Source organism: Cyprinodon tularosa, unplaced genomic scaffold (assembly GCF_016077235.1).
Source record: "Cyprinodon tularosa strain WSP-4 unplaced genomic scaffold, ASM1607723v1 ctg388, whole genome shotgun sequence".
In the NCBI taxonomy this organism is placed as follows: Eukaryota; Metazoa; Chordata; class Actinopteri; order Cyprinodontiformes; family Cyprinodontidae; genus Cyprinodon; species Cyprinodon tularosa.
Window position 1 is genome coordinate 1497371 of NW_024039105.1, and position 19515 is coordinate 1516885.

The 19515-nt window shown below is 40.1% G+C and overlaps 1 long non-coding RNA gene across 1 annotated transcript; it reads left to right on the plus strand.

Moving 5' to 3' along the window:
• Positions 1 to 6: 6 nt before the first annotated feature.
• LOC119791404 lies at positions 7 to 18667 on the plus strand. Its single transcript, XR_005281853.1, has 5 exons — positions 7 to 1269; positions 1494 to 1700; positions 1818 to 2025; positions 2106 to 2188; positions 18640 to 18667. It is a non-coding gene; the product is annotated as an uncharacterized LOC119791404 (long non-coding RNA).
• The last annotated feature ends 848 nt before the right edge of the window (positions 18668 to 19515 follow it).

Here is a 19515-nt window from a genome sequence, read left to right on the forward strand (position 1 = left end):
TTAAACCTGCCTGCAAAACCTCCCCCTCAGTCTCCATCTACAGAGTTAAACCTGCCATCAAAACCTCCATTCCCATCTGCAGATTTTAAACCTACCTGTAAAACTTCCCCCTCAGTCTCCATCTGCAGAGTTAAACCTGCCATCAAAACCTCCATCTCCATCTGCAGATCTAAAACCTGCCTGTAAAACTTCCCCCTCAGTCTCCATCTGCAGAGTTAAAACTGCCATCAAAACCTCCATCTCCATCTGCAGATCTAAAACCTGCCTGTAAAACTTCCCTCTCAGTCTCCATCTGCAGAGTTAATACTGCCATCAAAACCTCCATCCCCATCTGCAGATCTAAAACCTACCTGTAAAACTTCCCCCTCAGTCTCCATCTGCAGAGTTAAAACTGCCATCAAAACCTCCATCCCCATCTGCAGATCTAAAGCCTGCGTGTAAAACTTCCCCCTCAGTCTCCATCTCCAGAGTTAAAACTGCCATCAAAACCTCCATCCCCATCTGCAGATCTAAAGCCTGCCTGTAAAACTTCCCCCCTAGTCTCCATCTGCAGAGTTAAACCTGCCATCAAAACCTCCATCTCCATCTGCAGATCTACTGTAAAGCATGCGTGTAAAACTTCCCCCTCAGTCTCCATCTGCACAGTTTAAACTGCCATCAAAACCTCCATCTTCATCTGCAGATCTAAAGCCTGCCTGTAAAACTTCCCCCTCAGTCTCCATCTGCAGAGTTAAACCTGCCATCAAAACCTCCATTCCCATCTGCAGATCTAAAACCTGCCTTTAAAACTTCCCCCTCATTCTCCATGGGCAGAGTTTAAACTGCCATCAAAACCTCCATCTCCATCTGCAGAATTAAAACCTCCCTGTAAAACTTCCCCCTCAGTCTCCATCTGCAGAGTTAAAACTGCCATCAAAACCTCCATCCCCATCTGCAGATTTAAAACCTGCCTGTAAAACCTCCTCCTCAGTCTCCATCTGCAGCTTTTAAAACTCCTGGCAAAACCTCCTCCTCAGTCTCCATCTGCAGTGGATAAACCTGCGTAAAGCAAGGCCAACAGCCTCCGCCATTCCTTCCGTCCTGCTCTGCTCTGTTATGAGCTTCGTAGAGCTCGAGGAGAGTATCTGCGAGAGAATTGAGATCAAGTGTTATTAAAAAGGGACGTAAAGGACCTGCAAACCAAACTAAAAGTCATTCATCCTTTGAATGGTGTTTGGAAAGTGCCCTGTTGCTCATCAATCAACTAGCTGTTTCCACCATCAAAAAGGGGTGTTTAATTTGGCCTTCAAAAAGTAACATAGTTCTGTGTTTAGAATAACAGTATTGAAATGTTCTTTGTATATCATGTGAATACACTGAAAATAAAATAATCATAGTGCATCTTATTCATCCATTTAAGCATATCATATTTAGATACTCTTAAATAATTTTGTCATGTTAGCATCATAAGACATGGAAACAAATGTGTTAAACCAAATATGCTTGTAATTCAGTTGGGGAACGAGTGGCTGAGATCTCAGGAGAGCTGTGCTTAAGTAAAATGGCGGCATATACGTAGTTCATATCAAATCCACTCAGGTAAGTACAAGCCAATAATTGAAAATTAAACAAAGTAAGGTTTAAACATTAACAATTGTCTTGTATTTTACGAGGAAACAAACTGGACAAGGAGACCTTGACGAACCTGTAGAGCTAGCTGGGTGAGTGTTTCAACAACATCGTATTGGGGAAGCCTAGAAACCCCACATCCACAAACACACCTTCAACCAAACGCTCCTGATCTAGCTCAACCAGTGCTTCTTCTACTGTGTCTCCAGACAGGAGCTACAGCGACGTCCAGAAATCCATCAACCAAAAGGTAACCAGCCTGGATGCCTATCTCGCCTTGTTAGAAGTCCTACATAAAGAGGTTCAAGCCCTGAGAGAGTCGGAGGAATACAGCCAAGGGCATCTAGTCTCTATTACCGCCACGAACAAAGCGCTGAGGGGGGAAGTCATGAAGCTCACCGAGGGGATGATCCAGCTGTATGGTGAAAATAAGAAGATGAAAGAATCCATTCAGGACATTCAGTTGTGAAGCATGAGAGACAACTTTGTCTTTGCAGGCATTCCGGAGCAGCAGGAGGAGGATCCTGAGGTGACAATCCCAGAGTTCCTCCAGAAGAAGCTGGAAATCCTGGCGGATCAGGTAAAAAACATCCACTTTCATAAGCTTGATAAAACCCATCCTAGACCAATTGTAGCTAAATTTGAACACTATAAACAAAAAGAGTAGGTCAGAAGTCGGGGCAGAGAGCAGAGAGGAATGGATTTCAATGTTAATGACCAGTCTCCAAAGGAAATCCTGGATCGTAGGCGAGTGCTATTCCCAATCAGGAAGAACTACATCACTGAAGGCGTCAGAGCTACGTTGCAGTTGATTGTTCAGGGATCAGAAGATCAATCCTTGGCTTTTTTAGATGCACAACAGGTGGATTTAAAGCATGTGACAGCTAAGAAGCTGGGCCTAAGCAGTGAGGCTTTTTTCCATGTCCTTACGGTGAGATATAGCAATATTCCATATTATATGTCCCAGTTATTCATGCATATATTAGGGGTGGGAATCTCTGGGCACCTCAGGATACAATTTGAATTTAGAGGGCTGCGATTCGATTTTAAAACGATTACCAATGTATCTTGAGGGAAAAAAAGTCTAAACAGGATTCCCAGATAACTACTAAGCATTTCGTTTGAGCATTCAAATCCAAAAGAAACATCTCCTAATTAGCTTCTGTAAACCTCACATCTGCTCTATGATGCTTGCATCTATAATTACCTTTACTTCTGTACACTCAATGCTAGTTGACATCCAGCGTAATTATACACTGAACACATGGTGTCAAAGAATTCATGTTCCTTGAAATATGTTCTATGTAGAAAAATGAGGGCCTTGTAACGCTCAATGGTTTAGTTGACTCACTTTTTTCAGGATTTTACTAGGATGGTTGATTAATTCTCCATTTACTGAAGGGGGGAGATCACAGCTGAGTAGCAGGGCTGCAATTAATTAATCACATTTGCATCAGATCTGCAGATATGTCTTCAGGTTTCTCCCACATTTTTTTACCCCACCTTATCCCATCTCGTCAGACTCACACCCTTCCTTAACTGAAAGAACTCACTACATCTACATGAATAAAGAGTTGGTGTTAGCCTTAACTCTACTTTTTAGAGCAAGCTCACCTTGTATTTCTAGAGCCAATTCAGTACAAGATAAACTTTTAGGAATAATGAAACATATGGACAAGTAAGTTCTCATTAAGTTGACAGATTGTCTTTCAAATTAGGTTAATTTATGTTTGGCTATAGGCAGAGATTTAAGATCGTGAACCAGGCATAACGGTAAGCATCCCCAAGGTGCCACTTGTTCCACCTTGAATACTTTGAGATCTCAAATCGTCGGTGCTCATCTTCAGAGGAGTCCCCAGGACTGGCCACTATTGCACCAGCTGCTGCTGCAGCTGATCCAGCGCTTAATGTTGACAACTAAGGTTATCTGGCCCATAATTATCTTTATAAGTACAGCCGCTAGCAACCTAGTTGGCAACTAGCTAAGCTAAATAGCTACTCCAGGTGAGCTTAGCATAGAACAGCCAGGGGCGGAGCTAGATCGGGGGTTAGGGGTGGCCATAGCCACCCTTAGCCAGTCAATTTTAATTTTTCATATATTACTTAATATTTTTTCATATATTCATAATTACTTGAAACAAAAACACTGATGATAATAATAATAACAATAATAATAATAATAATAATAATACATTTGATTTATACTGCACTTTTCATCAAAAAGACCTCAAAGTACGGTACTACAAAAAAGAAAAGTATTTAAAAAAGAAATAAAAAAATTATAATAATGAAAAAAAACATAATAATAATAATAAAAGCTGTTTTAAAAAGAGAGAGAAAAAAAACATCTAAAGGGGACCAAAAGTTTTGCTAAAAAGCAGTGGCACGGGAAGGGGGGTGCTGTGGGGGCTGCAGCCTCCCTCGTCATAGCATCAGCCCCCCATGGTGGGGGGCTGTGGAGTAACATGATATTGTACTTAAAAACATGAAATTATTTATGTATTTATTTTTTAAAAGACTGTGTTTGATATGGGATTAAAATAATGGGCTGTGTATAAGATATAAACAAATGATTCATTATTTTGATATTTCATAAAAAAAACTAGGCTACTCCCCCAGAAGCATCCACCACCTCACATTCATTTAGGCTTGGCTAGCAATAGGCAGCAGAAACGTCTTTCTGACAATTTCGAGGTAAGAAATGGTTTTAATTCCCCTATACTGCCGCATTTAGCGTCATTTATGTGCCTATTCGTCTTAGTCCTGTGGCTGAAGAAGTCTACGCTAGAATAAGGCTGCATATCACTAAATATTATATAAAAATTAAATTGGGTTAAATTTTTTTTTTTTTGTGTGTGTTTTTTTTTTGTTTTAGATTTTGAAAATCTTTCCCCCAATACCCAAGTCGAATGGACTTTCAAGCCCTTTCCCAAAATGCTAGTTTAGGATATTTAGGCCATTTTTTTATTCAAGTATTCCTGATCCTTTTTGATTGGGAGCTTTGTTTGTTTTGAATGATTAAAAGAAAAAGGAAAAAAAATTTAAAAATTTGTTCATGTTTTGGGTTTATCCATTTTAAATGGTAATTTTTTCCAAAAAATTTTTTGAGGGCCTAAAAATTTATTACGGTATTTTAAAAACTTAAAGCCACACCCTTCAAAAATTTAAATGAACTTTATGTTTTTTTCCACCCCAAACCCCAAAATTCAGCCCCCACCTCGGTTTGGGAAACAGGCCGGTCCACCACGCCCGGGAAAAACAAGGGTAATTTATTTTCATTCCCTTTTTAAAATTTTCCTTTTGTACCGAAGAGTATACCAAAATTTTTTTTTAAAAAAGGTTTTAAAAAAATTTTAAGAAATTTCCCATTTTTCTAAATTAAAATTCTGTAAAACAAAGATAAACATTTTTTTAAAACCCCAAATTTTTCCTTTAAATGAAAGAGAATGAATTTCCCCATTTGAGATGAAAAAAGGGATTACATATGAAATAAGATATGTTTTTTTCCCCCTTTTTGGAAAAAAAACCGAAAAAAAAAAAAGGGGGGGGGAATGACTCTGGGTTTTCTAGGGAATCCTTTGTTCATTTTAATTTTTAAATGTTCCGTTTTTGGTTTATTTTAAAAAGGGGTTTCCCCCCAAAAAAACTTTTTTCCCCACGTGTAAATCAAAAACTGGTTTACGTTAAAGTCCCTTTTTTAAAAATCACTCTTATTTAAAGTCAAAAAACCGTGGGTTCAATTTAAATAGATCTTTTTATTGTGTAGTCTAAAGTAAATTACCCAAAAAAAAAAAATGAAAAAAGGATAAGATTTTTTATGATTAGTTAAAACTAGTTTAAAAATATGTAAAATTTTCCTTTTTAAAATTGGATTTTATTTGATTTTAAAAAAAATACAGTTTTAAAATCCTGTTTCCTTTTAAAAGACTAAGCCCAAATGAAAGTTTGTAAATGGGTGGTAAAGATCAGGGAGGGGCCCCAAAGGGAAAATTATGGAGTAAAAAAAATTTTTTGAAAAAACTTAACACCAAAGCAACACAAATTTTTAAATGACCTTTGATCGGGGGTTACAGGGTGTCATTCCCCCCAAAGGTGAATCAAAATTTTTAGTGGGTTTTTAAACCATATCCTTAGCCAGCATTTTTAAGGGTTTTGGTTTTTGATGTCGCCCGTTTTTGGCCCCCTGGGCAAACATTTGACTAGGCCCCTGGTGTCTCAAATTTGCCACGTTTCTGTCTAGGGAGCTCCCCAATTTTAACCAGAGGGGGGCTTCTCAGTGGTTTTGTCACAAAAGGGGGAAAAAATTGGATAGAACGGGAAGGGTTTTGGTGGGGGCCCAAATTTGGCAAAGATCCATAAATTAGATTTTTCTTCTTTATCGTAACCCAGTCACCTGGCTGGTTTAACGGGAAAAAAAAAAAAACCTTACCCCCACTTAGTATTTTTGGGATAAGAAATTTAAACTTTTTTAACAAGTTACGGCTGATTTTAAATAATAGAAACAGTAGATCTGCCCTGTGTTAATTAAGGATTTTAGGAACCCCAGTTTTTAATTGAAAATTTGGGAAAAAATTGTAAAACTAATTTTAAATCATAAATTTAAAGGAAAACAGGGGAGAACTTGCACGAAGAAAACAAGAAAATCTTTGCTGAAAAAATAACCTACTTTAAAGCAAGACCCCTGAAAATTTAAATCTTTTTTAAACAAAAAATCCCTTTAGTTTTTTTCATTAAAAAAAAAATTTAAACGATTGATAATATAAATATTTACAGGTATGTCCCTACTGTAGACCTATACATTTTGAAGGTACGGGGTCTAATGCCCCCCTTGTTCCCATTAAACATAGTGTTTTTTTAAAATGAGGCCTTTCTATGTGGGGACAATTAAAAATGTATAACAAACCTCAAAAAAAAACAAAAAATTAGTAAAGTCCCTTTTGTCCGGGCCCAATCATTTATTTTTATCTTTTTAAACCCCTGAAAAGGGGGTTTTGGGCACCAGGCCTAATCAGCAAAACTTTAAAACATGTTTGGCTCCATCTGTGTCGTGCTGCAGAACTGCCCTGCTTTGTCTTTTTCCCAAAAATTTGTAGTGAAAAATTTTTGTTTTTTTTGTTTTTTTTTAAAACCCCCAGTTTCTATACCCCAGGGGAAAATTTTTAAAAAAATCTAAAGAAAATTTTTCTGAAAGAAATATTTAAAAAACAATTTAAGTTTTTTTAAAAAATGAACCCTTGAATTTAGTATACAAATTTGCTTTGCTCCAGCATTTTTTTTTAAAAGGGTTTTTTTTTAATAAAAGGGGATTATGTGAAACTTGGTTTTCTTGTTTGCTTTCTGCCTCCTTAATAAAGGAAAACTATAATGGGGGCCTATATTTTTAAACCTGGGGCCCTAAAATTCGGGCTTTAAACCCTTCCCGGGAAGGTGATTTTTTTGAATTTGTTTCGTTACCCTAAAAACCACAAAACCCCTGCCCAATTTTGGGTTTAAAAAACAGAAATGGGAAAACAAAAGTTGGTTTAAATTTTAAAACCCCTAAAAACTTTCCCAAAACAGCTGCTGAAGATCTGTAAAAAAAGGTAATTTAAAAAAAAAAAAAAACCCCCAAAAAAAAACAAAGGGGAATTTGTCCTAAGTTTTCTGAGGTAAGCTCTCCAAAAACTTCATTTGATTAAATTTAAATTTTATTTAAAAAAAGTCAAAAACAATAAAAAGAAAATTTTTTGAAGAACCCCCGCAACATCTGGTTAAACCTCTAATTTATTTGGCTGAAAGGTTGAGAATTCAAATCTGTGGGGGTTATTTTAAAATTTTTATTTAGTTTTGAAAATTTTTTGGGTCAAAAAATATTTCTAAATCCAATGAGTTTTATATTTTTTTAAAAAACAAAATTAAGCAAAGAAAATTTATCTAATTTTTGGGTGAAAAGGGCCCGGGAAGCCAGGGGATGTCTCCTCTTTGGGAAAACTTATATGTTTGTGATGATGTGGCGACGGGCCCTTGTAAAAAAAATGCTTCTCAAAACTGGGGAATCGGGGGGCCATTTTCATGGGGATAAACCCCCGGTTGGAAAAGCAGCTGCCTTCTGTGACCCTAAGTAATTTTCTCTGATCTGAGTAAAAAATTACAAAAAGAAATCGGGTTGCCCATTTTCTCATGGTTATTTAAAACATGTAGGGTTAAAGAAAGTGTTTTTTAAAGATTTTTTGTCAAGAGTATCTTTTTTTGGGAAAAAGAACAAAGGGGAAAAGTTTTAAAGGGGTTTGAAAAACACATAGCATCCCATTAACGGTATAAAAAAAAAAAAAAAAAAAAAAAAACGGTTTCTTGTTGTTTTAAAGTTATCGCCCCATTGGGGTTTTGCATATTTAAAATACCCCCCTTAGTTTTAATGTTTTTTTTTTTATGGAAAAACCGAGTACCTGGGGGAAAAACCAAGTTAGAAAGCCCAGTTTAAAAGGGGACAGGCAGACAGACAGACAGACAGACGACAGAAAAGACAGACAGACGGACAGACAGACGGGAACGAACCCGTATTTTTCATCTACAGGCTCTTTAAAAAATCATTTAAAATTTTCTGAACAGCCCCTTAAAAAAATTTCAAATTCCCAAGGGAAGGGTTTACGGGTTTGGGGGGGTTTTGGAAGTTTGACTTTTTAAAATATTTTAAACACTACCAGTCTGAACTGGACAAACATTTGGTCTAGGCCATAAAAACTGTATTTTTTCTTGACCCGAGCCATACTCCCCCCCGGGGGTTGTTTTGCGAAATATCCTTTAACAACTTTTTTACTATTTTTTTCTTTCTTTAGTCGGGTTCTGAAAAGTTTCTTTATTTTTCTTTGCTACATTTTTGGATTGTATTTTCCTTATTCTAATGACGTCGGGGGTCCCCCCTTTTTTCCCTTTGAACAATTGGGAAAATTGTTTTTCATTAAAAAGAAAGCCAAAAGGGTTTGTTTTTCTTTCCAAAATGTTTTTTTGGGGTTTTCTTTGGCAGAAAAAGGGGGGTTTCCCTATAAAATAGAAAGAGTGAATCACCAGGTCATATGCGGGCCCCGGCCCGCATCTCCCCCCGATGTACAGGGGGGTGAAATTGGGTTTTGCTGTTGTCAGTGTGGGGAAAAGGGGACCCTAATTTTTGGGAAAAAGAAAATTCTTTTTCTTTCATTTTGGGGGTTGGGGGTGTGCTGGGCCCCCTAGTTCTTAAAAAAACATTGGCTTTTGGGTTTTCCGTTCGACATAAACAATGTTTCCACCAGACCCTCGATCTTTGGACTAAGCTGCACCCCCTTTGCCCTTTCCCTTACCCCCTCCGTTTTCTTTTTTTTAATCCAAAGAAAAAATTTTTCCCAGGAACACCCTTAAAACCTCGTTTCATTTTTCTGGCTTTGAAAACTTCGGGGAAAAAAATTTGGATCTGCCTAAAAAGTGCCTTATTTTTTCTTTAGAGGAGGACAAAATTCGGGCCCAGCCATTTTTTTTTTTGGAGGAATGGGAAAATTTTACTAAAAAGGGCCCCCTCTTGTGTCTGAGTATAATTAAATCAGCCCAGTTCCTTTGCAAAATTTTTGGATAAATTTTCACTCAGAAATGGTTTTTTCCAAAAGGTTTTTCTCCCACACAAGAAAAAAAAAAAAATTTGAGTTTTGGGATGGTTGATAATCTTTTTTGGGGAATGTATTTTGTGCCCTTTTATTCCTTTTTTTTTTGAGATGCCCTCTTCTGATGATGAATAGCCGGGTGTCCATGGGGGAAAAAATGTTTTGGGGCTCCATTCAAAAAACAGTTCACCCTTTCCCAGCTTTGCTTTCCCCCTGTAAATAAAGCTTTCCCACAAAAAGCCAACGGGTTTTTAAAACTGTTTTTTGCCAAACGGGGAAAATTCCCATTTTTGGGTTTTATTGCATCTGAGTTCCCAGTTCTGACCCTTTTAAAATGGGAAAAAAAAATTTTTTTTGGGGGTTGAAAACTATTTTTTCAATTTTTAAAAGCGGGGCCCAACCTCCCAGGGCTCTGGGGTTTTTTTCCCCCCCAACTGATTTCCTTTTTTGGATTTTTTTCTGCTGATTTCCTTGTAAAGGTTTTTTTCTTTTGAAATTTTTCAACCAATTGTTCTGGTTTTTTCGTGTTCATCTAAATGGTGGGGAAATTTAAAAATTTTAAAATCAAGGGGAATGCCATGGGGTCACGGTAAAGGATCCTCTAAGGATGGATTTCATTACCTTTCCCTTCTGAAGGGAGAAAATGTACCCCATTTTTGGGCCCTGAACCCAAAATTTTGAAACCTCCTTTCTTGTGAATAATGCCAGTACCCTCTGGGGTAATTAAAACGGACCCCGCACAAATTTTTTTTCGGGACACATTCACCTGCTTTTTAAAACCAGTTTTCTAAATTTTTTTCCGGGTTCCTTTAAAAGCTTTTCCTCTCACGTATCCCGGGCGGGTTTCCTGGGAAAAAACCAGGGGTCTTATAAATCTCGTTTACCAAAAAAATGAAACTTTATCGGGGGACCTCCTTTTTCCATAAATTTGCGTTTAATTTTCTCCCTCACCCGGGGGGGGAAATTCTGGGGGAATCTTGAAGAACATTTGCAATTTTCTGTTGAAATTGGTTTGCTCAATCTCACATTGATTTTTCCAGGGGGTTTCCCCTGGCTTTTTTTTTAGAAAGCCATAATTTTTTAAATTTTTTTTGGAAATTTGGGAAATTTTAATTTCGCTGCTCCAAACTTTTTTCTGAAAATATTTTGGGTTTGAGAAATTCCCCGAGGACTAGGGTAATTTGTAAATTTTTCTAAACCCCCGAAAAAAACCCAGGGTCCATTCTGCGGGTGAAAAATCTTTTCAGTTCGGGGAAGGTTTAAAATTCTCCGGGTTTGGAATGGAGATGGAGTTTTTTTCTGCCCATCGTTTCTTTTTAAAAAAACCCCACTTTCCCTGATGTTTTTTTTAGTTCCCCCTGGGAAAATTGTCAAGTTGGATAAAAGAAACAGTCAGTCCCTCCGACGCTGCTCCACTGGGAATGTTTTGGACAAAATCCCCTTTGGGAAAATTTTTTTGAATGCCCTGTGACGTCACAGTTCCAACGAACGATGGGGGCTTTTCCCATTGCGGGGGACCGCCTGGGGGCGAATTTACGCCCAAAAACTTTAAAAAACCGGGTTTAAAAGGGTTTTAAACAAAAAAAATTGGAAATTTGGGATTTATAAACGGGACGATTTTGTTTCTTAACTTGAAGTCTCTCCCTCCTCAGCCGTAGTACCCTCCCCAACCACCGGGGTTTTTTATTTTTTAAATTTTGGAGGTGGTTGGTTTTAAAACAATGCTTTCCCTTTATGGTTTTTATGAAATTTTAAAGGATTTAAAAACCCCCTTAAAAGTAAGAGGGAGCGAGAGGAGGGGAAAAGGGTTTTAAAAGTCCTAAAAGCTGGACGCAGCCAAATAACCCGTTTGGGTCCCGAAGGGGCGACGGAAAAAGCAGAACCATATCCCCCTTTATTGCCAGATAAGAACTATATATATTTTTTTAAATTTGTTAAAAAAAAAAGATTTTTTGGTTGGGGGGTTTCCCCGTTCCCTTCCCCCTTTTCCCTTTTTTTTAAACCCAGCACATAAGTAAATTGACAGAGTGTGCAGCGTTTCTCCCGTTAAAATTTTAAAGAAATCCCTTGGAGAAAATATGTGGTTTTGCAAGCCCTTTTAACAAAAATTCGGTTTTACCGGGCCCTTTTGGGTATCTCAAATTGGGTTTTTTGGGCCCGACGTTTTTTTGCCCATTTAAAATTTTATCCCAAAAATATTTTTACTAGTCAAAATTTCCCATTCGAGATATTCTAAATTTTAAATTTTTAATGGTCAAAAAAGACGTCAGATTTAACATTAAAATTGTATGGGGGGATATGGGAAAACCCCTTTTTAAAAATATAAAAATTTTCCCCCGGTTTTTTTTTTGTTGGGCTAATCCAAATTCATTCCCCGATATCTTACAATATTTTTTGACTAGACCCAAAAACCCCAAAATTTTGGGCTATCCGGAAAGGTAATTTAAGATATCTTATTTAAAATTTTTATTAAGAAGAATAATAATTTTGGGGGGGCCTTGCCAATCAAATTTCCCCCCCCCCCCCCCCCCCCCCCCCCCCCCCCCCCCCCCCATCCATTAAAGGGTTTTTCTAGCTACCCTCGGTGCAGCCCTAGACCTGAAGTTTAATTTTCTTTAAAGGGGAAAAATCCCACATTTGGGCCCCGATGCTGTAAATTTAAAATTTACATTAATAAATAGGATCTGGAAAAGAGGGGGCTGTGCGCAGGATTTTCAAAAATTTTTTTTAAATTTTTTTAATTTTTTGGGTTTGGGTGAAAAAAACTAGTTTCGGATTCTTCAAAAAAACAACTCTGGGTTTTTTCCCCCCAGGGAGGTGGACCTCCACCTTCTGCTGCTCCCTCATGTCCCTGTCGTCCATTTTGGAGGTCTTGGAAAATCTCCGCTTTTTGGGTGCACGTTTTCCTCCCCTTCCCAACGTTTTTCCCCCAAAATTTTCGAAAAATCCTTTAAACCTGGGGGGGGGGGCTGGGCGAGACGCTCCTTTAGGGAGTTGAAACTCTTTGTAAGGTTCTCCCCGAGCTTCTGACAGAGGGTGAATCCTGCGAGTTGAACCCCAGAATTTTAAACCTTTTATTACCTATAATAAAACAAAAAATCTTTCATTCTGCTGTGGAAGATTTAAAAAGTTAGGAAAAAAACAACAAATACTTTTACCCGCAAAAAAGTTTTTCAAAAAATGGTGAGAAAATTTTCTAAAACAAAATTTCAAACCCCAAAGAGGGAAAATTGTCCCAATTTTTAAAATTTTAAAAAGTAAAATTTACACCAACTGTTCTTTTAGATTTTAGCCTGGGTTTATTTCTGAGCTGACTGATAATTTTTTGGGACCTTTTTTCCCCCCGAAAAAAAAAAAAACAGAGAAGAGAACAAAGGAAAAAAATTTTAAAAAATTAGATGTTATTTAAAAAAAATTAAAAAAAAACTATTTTATAGCCTAAGTGTTGGGAGCTGGAGAAAGTACCCCCCTTTCCCCCCAGAAAGTCCGCCATGGATCCTCCTGAGTCGAGCCTCCTGCACAGCAGGAAGTCTTCCCTCATCAAAAGGATCCACAGTATTTAAGCTGTCTTCAGACCTTGCCTCAACGCCGCGTTTTTTATCCCAGTGGGGGAAAACCCGTTTTTTTTCCTGTGAAGGTTTAGGAAAGCTTAACCTGCCAAGCCCGCCCTTGAGGGCCCAAACCCGAAGTCTTTTCTGGATTTCCCCTGCAGCTCTGGGCTAAGGCTGGAAAAATCAAAAGCCAAGGTCAAACCCCATTTTCCCAAAAAAGTAAAACGGTGAAGCAGCTAACGGACTCCCGCTGAACAAAACTATCTCCGGGGCCCCAATGTTTCCCTCTCAGGGCCCTTTTAAAAAAGAAACCTCAAGGTACTAATTGAAGGGGTGTCTGAATCAAAAATCCTTTTGAGCAAACCGGGTAACTGAACTGTCTCCCCAGGGCTCCCTGAACCCGTTCCCCAGGCCTGAACCTGAACCCGTGGTTAAAATCTGTGCTTTTAACAATAAAAAATTGTTTTAAAACCTTTTACTTTTTTTCCCTCTTCCCTTTGGGGTTTTTGCTTTAAATGGGTCTCACTTGTGAAAAAGAACATACAGCCCAAAAACAAGGCCCCGCAGGGCCACCCCCCGTCGTTTTATTTTGGGGTGAAACGGGGAGGCTCAAATCCCTGGAAAAGTTCAAGCTCTCAATGAGTTTAAAACCCACATTGAGGGTTTTTAAAAAACCCTGTAGTCCAAAAAATATGTAAACGCTTGAACAGAAACTAACAACCACCCAGTTGCAAAAAACCATTTTCCCGGGGGCCAGTTCTGCCTTTCCCAGGTCACCGGGAGTGGCGTCAATGGGCCCGAGTCCGCCCCAAGGGGCTTCCCCCCAAAAGTTTTTTTTGGTAATATAAAGGACTGCAAGGGGGTTTTTTTTTTTCAATGCGTTTTAAATTTTTTTAAACTCTCCTGGCATTTTCCCCCCAGGGTCATGTTAAAATAACCTTTTTTTTGTCTTATTGACCGGGAAAAACCCTGGAAAGGGCTCAGGGGAAGGTTTTTCCCTGACGGGAAAACCTTAAATTTTCAAAAAAAACCGATTTTTTTCTTGAATTTTCCCCCAATTTTTTAACCAAGAAACAGTCAAAAAGGGTTGACTTCGGGGCTCTTTTTTTACCTTTAAAAAGGAGGTTTTTTCAGTGGCGGAGTTTTTCCATTAACAAATTTGGGTTTAAAAATGAGCTTTCCCGGGTGGAAACAAAGCGCTCTGAAAAGGGGGGGGTTTTTTTATGGTTTGAATGAAAGCAAACAAGGGGTGAACTACAACCCCCGCCCAACCTGTCACCCTTTAAGAATTAAAACCCTCTGAAAGATAAAGTTGGACCCAAAAGAAATTTCCCAGGGTAGAAAAAAAGTTTTTTAAGTTAAGGGGTTTTGGTTTCTTTTTTTCCCCTGCCCCTTTCGGGGCTAATAATTTTTACTTTTTTTGTTTCTGCTCCCACAGAACAGGGTTGGGCTTAAAACCCAGATTTAAAGCCCCCGTCTCTTTCCTTTGCCCGTTTTAAAGGCCCCTCATTCCGGAGAAATGGATGCGAAAAAAAACCCCTGCAGGTGGGACAAAACCACTCACCCCCACAGGGGAAAAACAAAGACGTTTTTTGAGCCCAAATATGGCATCTACGTGGTTTTAGAGTGGGGGACTTATCCCTTCTTGCCCAAATTTAAAACAAAAGCCGGGGGCCCCTTAGAGGTTCTGAGGAGTCCCGGTGGGGCCCCTGAAAAATCTAAAAAAATCTCCCCCCGACCCGATGCCCCTGCCACTTTGTTTTGTTCTAATAAAAACCTCTCTTTTTTTGCCTTCATCGATTCAGGCTGTGAACGAAATTTAATTGAATTTTTAAACCCTTTTCCAGGGAGCTTCGAAATTGGGAAAATAAACCCCCCCGACCCAGCCTCTTATGTCTCAGCTATTGAAAGGGAAAAAAAAATCCACCAGGTTAAACCCCTCAAACTCAACCCTCGAGTACTACTCTCAGGTAAAACCCTCGTGAAAAACCCTAACATTTTTTGGGTTTTTTCCCCCTGAAGCTCTCCCCTGGTGCTTGGATTCGAATGGTTGGAGAAACATAATCCAACAATTTAAAATGGAAACCCCGATCATCATGTGGAAACGTGGTCAACCGGGGTTTTGTTTACGAACATGCCTCCGTTCGGCAGCCCCCGTGGGGGGGGTCTCCCCAAAAGGTTTGGGGGGGGGAAAGGGGGCTCTCCTGGGCCTTTTTTCTGTCCCTTCTGAGTACCATATTTGGCTTCCCGTCTTCGTAAGGTCAGGCAAAAAATTTCCCCTTCCCCCCCACACAGACCATATGACTGTGCTATCGAGCTATTACCTGGAAAACCCTACCCACAGCGACTAAAACAAATTTTTTCCAAAACCCGAACGAGAAAAATATGGAAAAAACATAAAAGAGTTTTTTAGCTGTGGGATAAATTTGCCCCTCTTCTTCTTTCCCTTGGGTGCCCGGGGTTTTTTTTTTTTCGTAAGGGAAAAAAGGGGGTTTTTTTTAAGACAAGTATTGATTTTCGGGCCTGAAAACCAAAAAAACTTTTTAAAAAAAAAAAAGTACCCCCTTCCAAATACTCCCCCTCAGCTTTTTTAAATGTACAAGGGGGGGGAACTGTTTTCACCAAACTAAAATTTGGGGGGAACGCTTTTTCCCTCTTCTTAGGGAAAACCGTTAAGGAGATGAGTGGGAAAAAAAAAGGGGGCCCTTTTAAAAACCCCCCTTGGGGCCCGTTCGAATATTTGGGCATTTCCCTTTGGTTTTAAAAAAATGCTCCTGCCCGTTTTCAAACCCCTTTTGAATGACGTTCTCAGAGACTTTTTTAATGTGGGTTGTGTTTCGTTTCAACGGGTACCCTACCCCATTTACTCAAAGGGAAACCTTTTTTTGAGCATAAAAACCGGTTTCCCCCCTTGTGTTGCAAAAATTTCTGGGGAAAAAAACGGGTTTTTCAAAGCCGAGAAAAAGTAGTTTCAAACAGGCCCTTTTTGTCCCCCTTTTTTGGGGTTTTTTGCTCGAGGGGGGGGCAGGTTAAAAACCCTTTAGAGGGGCAAAAAAAGGTTTTTTTGGAATTGGGCCGGGGTTCCCGAAAACCGGGAAGCAATGCCCGAGGGTTTTCCCGGGTTTCGCCCCAAATTTTTATCGCCGGGTTCCATCAAGGGAACCCATAGCACCCCCCTCATTTCCCCTAACCCCGTTAACCTCATTTAAACGAACCCTTTCAAATGGGAAAAAAACCCCCCCCCCTTGGGGGGCCAAACCCCAAACCCGCCATTTTTGGGGGAGGACTGAAAAAATCTTTGGGTTTTCCAAAAACCCCGTTTGGGTTAAATTCCGGCCCCATTTCCAAAAACAAATTCCCATCCCCGAAAGTTGGGGCGGGGTTTCCGAATTTCTGGTTTTTTGGGAGCCTTTTCTTAAACCCCTCAGGACTCGACCCCCGTTCAAAAAGAAAATTCCCTTTTTCCTTTAAACTTTTTGGCCCAAAACCCACGGTTTTGGAAGGGCCCGTTTGGTTCCCCCTGGCCATCCAAGTTGGCGCTTGGAGGAAAAGGAGGGAAACCCTTTGGCTGGGAAAGGAAAGGGGGGAGCACCCGGTTCTCGGTTTTGGGACCATTTAAAAAAACCCTTGCCCCCTTAAAAATTCCCTAAAACCCGCTAAAACCAAAGTTTGGAAAAACCCCGGTAATAACCTGGTGGGCCCCCCCCTTTTTTCCCTTACAACGGAACCAACCCCATTAAACTCCTCACCGAACCAAATCCAAGAAAGTCAAAAACCCGAATTCCCCGGGTGTCTATACCCAAAAACCGGGCAACCCGAAAACCCCATAAACTGGTTCCCCTTCCCCCATTCAATGTTAAAAAGGGGGTTGGGAGGGGGTTTTTCCCTTTGGGGGAAAAACCAAATGGGGTTTTAATTAAACCCCCTTGGGGCCAAAGGACTCAGGGAACCCGGGGGCCCAGGTTAAAAGGTCCAAATAAACAAAAAACTTAAAAAACCCCTTAACCCTCTTCTTCAATCTCGCCTAAATTTCCTTGGGATGGGATTTGCTTGCTTAAAAAAATTCCCCCGGCCCCTCCAAAGGGGGGTTTTTTAAGTAAAAAAACCCTCGGGGGTTTAAAAAATTTTTCCCCCTTTTGGTTTGGCCAATCTTCCCCCAAGGGGAAAATAAAGGGAAATTTTTTGTTGGGCTGTTTCCACCTGTTTTTTCCCGAATTAAAACTCACAAAAAAAAAACCTCCCTTAAGGCCTGTTTTCAATCCTCTTCCCGGGGTTTTTAAGCCTTCGGGGTTTCCGGACCCCAACAAGTAGCATTTTTGGGCCCCCTGGGGGTTTCACCCATTTTCCCGGGGTAACTTTTTTGCCAAATTTTTTTCCCCCAAAAACGATTATCGATTTCCCCGAAATCTTCCTTTATACCCCCTCAGGAACTTCCCACGGTTTTTAAACCCCCCCCCCTGGTGAAACATGTCCCTTTCCCCTACAAAGGCTTCCCCCCCCAGATCCCCCTCAGCCGTGGCCCCCAGTTTTTTTAATTTCCCCAAATTTGGGAAAGGGTTTTTGGGTTCCCCCTTACTGTAAGGGCCTCTCTAACATCCCGGGTTTTCACCCCCCAGTCCACGGCCAAACTGAGAGGAAGAAAACCCAACCCGTAGAGTAACCCCCGTTGTCTGACATGAAACAACCACCGACTGGACCAGTAAACCCAAAATTGGAAAAGAATACGCACATAAAATTTTCTCAAATTTTGTTTTCCCCCGGCCCGTCACCGTTTTTGGTCAGCCCCCCGGTTACCCAAAACCCCCACTTTTTTTCCCCCCAAAAGAGGGGAGAGATTTCGGGGCCAGTCATAAACCCCAAAACAAAAGAACGTTCCAAAAGCATTTGGAGAGAAACCATCCTACCCCCCAATTGTTTCCTCCGAGACTACAAAGGTTTCCCCCGACCCAAAAAGACGTCCCGCCCCCTGAGTACTCCGGGGGGCCAAGAGGTATGGCTATCTACTGGAAGGGTATTCCCTCAAAGGGGAAAGGGCTCGTAAAAATTCCTTTCCCAAAAATTTATTGGTCCCGTATAAGATTTCCCCGGGTTTATCAACCCATCACCAAAACGCCCCCCTTTAACTGCCCCCCCTCTCTTCGTATTTTATCCCACTTTCCACGTCTCCAAATGAAACCCGTGTTCAAATTTCCCCTGTGCCCCCCCCATCCCACTCTCCCGGGGTTTACTTGTGAAAAAAAATCATGAAATAAACATATGTGGAGTTTATAGAAGGCATTTTTACTTTCAAACAAATACTATTTCCCTTTTTTAGATGCCCTCTTAAAAATGTGGCTTTTTATTACTAAAAAAGGGTCCCCACAGTGGCACGGGGAAGGGGGGGTTTGTGGGGGCTGCAGCCCCCCCTCGTCATAGCTTTTCCCCGCCCCCCATGGGGGGGGCTGTGGGTAACATTTAATTTTTGGGAAATTAAAAAAAAGGAAAATTTTTTATGTATTTTTTTTTTTAAAAACTGGGGGTTTGGGTTTGGGATTTTAAATAATGGGTTTTGTTTTAAGAAATAAACAAAAAGATTCATTATTTTGATATTTCATAAAAAAAATGGCACTCCCCCCGAACATCCCCCCACCCTCAATTCCCTTTTGGTTGGCTTTGCAATTTTTCAGCCCAAAAAGTCCCTTTTTGACAATTTCGGGTAAAAATGGTTTTTAAAAACCCCTATACTGCCGCATTTAGGGATTTTTTTATGTGCCTAAAGTCTTAGTCCTGTGGCCCGAAGAAACTAAAGTAGAATAAGGCTGCATAACACTAAATATTATATAAATATTAAATTAGTTAATTTTTTTTTTGTGTGTGTGTGTTTTTTGTTTTAGATATGAAATCATTCCCCCATATCCATAGTCGAATGGACTTTCAAGACGTTCAATGCTCAGTTTAGGCTATATTTAGGCCATGTTTTATTCAAGTATTCCTGATCCTGTTGATTGGGAGCTGTTGTTTGTTTTGAATGATTAAAAGAGAAGAAATAAAGTTTAAAATGTTCATGCTTTGTTCCGATGCATTTTAAATGGAAGTTTTTTTGCGACAAATGTAGGCCTACAATATTATGTTAAAAACGTCAGCCACAGCCCTCAACATAATGACGTCATGTGTTTTCCAACCCAGCCATCAGCCCCCCTCGCTTGAAACAGCTTCCAGCGCGCCTGCTAAAAAGAAATGTTTTAAGGCCTTTTTTTAAAACACTTAGTGGATTGAGGTGCCCTCAAGGTGTCATGGAGGGCATTCCACAGATGTGGGGCAGAAGCACAAAATGCTCTATCTCCCATTGTCCTGGGTCTGGTTCTGGGAATGTGGAGCAGGTTTGAGTGAGTGGAGCGAAGGGAGCAGGTTGTGTTCTGTGGGTTGATAAGTTCTTTAAGGTGGGGGGGGGCATGTCCATGGATGCATTGATGTGTGGGGAGGGAAAGCTTCTTTTCCATCCTGGTGGAGATGGGAAGCCAGTGTAGTGAATGGAGAATGGGGGGTAATGTGCTCATGTTTACGTACTCTCATCAGTTTTGAATGTACTGAAGCCTCTGCAGACTCTTTTTAGGGATCCCAATGAGAATGAGTTTTGCAATAGTCCAGTCTGGAGGAGACAAAGGCATGAACCAGCTTTTCGGCGTGTGGGAGGGAGAGAATGGGAAGGAGTTTGGAAATGTTTCGGAGGTGGTAGAAAGAGGTCTTGCATAAATAATTTATGTGGGCTT